Genomic DNA, 762 nt, shown 5'->3' with positions numbered 1-762 from the left:
GTCTGAGACGGGATTTGAACCCAGGCACTCCTGACTCCAAGGCCGGTGCTTTATCCACTGTGCCACCTAGCCACCCCTTATATTACACCTTCTTAGAGCCACAGGTGAGAGGTGGCTCAGGGGGGCATCAAAGGTGAAAGGCAGTCCTGAAGAGGGCTGTGAAGCCCTCACACCAACATACTTGTCATCCTTGAATACACCCTACACCCCAGGTGTATCTCATAAGAACTTTGGAATTGATTGTGCAGCATAAGAGACATTGGTACAGAACTACCCAGGATGGCATGACCTCATCAGAAAGGGTACTGTATTCTATGAGGAAGGCAGAATTGAAGCAGCTCAAAAGAAACATGACATATGTAAGTTTAGAGTACCCACCCCAGGTGTTCACATGAACGATGTCTACTCAACTTATGATACGCTTCACGAATTTGCATATCATCCTTGCACAGGGGCCATGCTAATCTTCTCTGTATCGTTCCAATTTTAGTATATGTGCTGCCGAAGCGAGCACTACTCGACTTATGATAGAGCATTCCGAGCTTGTATTGGTCTGATCAGCCACAGTCAGACACATTGTAATTTGTCTCAAGCACAGTGATGCTATTTTGATCTTCTTTGATAACCAAGGACAAGAACCAACCAATATGAATAGAAATATATATATATATATATATATATATATATATATATATATATATATATATATTTTCTTCAATGGCTCTTGATATCTTTACAAAAACTGACCATATCTTAGAATGG

The 762-nt window shown here is 41.3% G+C and overlaps 1 non-coding gene across 1 annotated transcript; it reads right to left on the bottom strand.

Annotated features, from left to right (window-relative positions):
* Positions 1-407: 407 nt before the first annotated feature.
* On the bottom strand, positions 408-514 carry LOC141503595 (U6 spliceosomal RNA). The gene has a single exon (XR_012472941.1). It is a non-coding gene; the product is annotated as a U6 spliceosomal RNA (small nuclear RNA).
* Positions 515-762: the final 248 nt, after the last annotated feature.

The sequence above is a fragment of the Macrotis lagotis genome, chromosome X, assembly GCF_037893015.1.
Source record: "Macrotis lagotis isolate mMagLag1 chromosome X, bilby.v1.9.chrom.fasta, whole genome shotgun sequence".
Taxonomy (NCBI): domain Eukaryota; kingdom Metazoa; phylum Chordata; class Mammalia; order Peramelemorphia; family Peramelidae; genus Macrotis; species Macrotis lagotis.
This window is presented reverse-complemented; position numbering and strand designations above follow the sequence as displayed.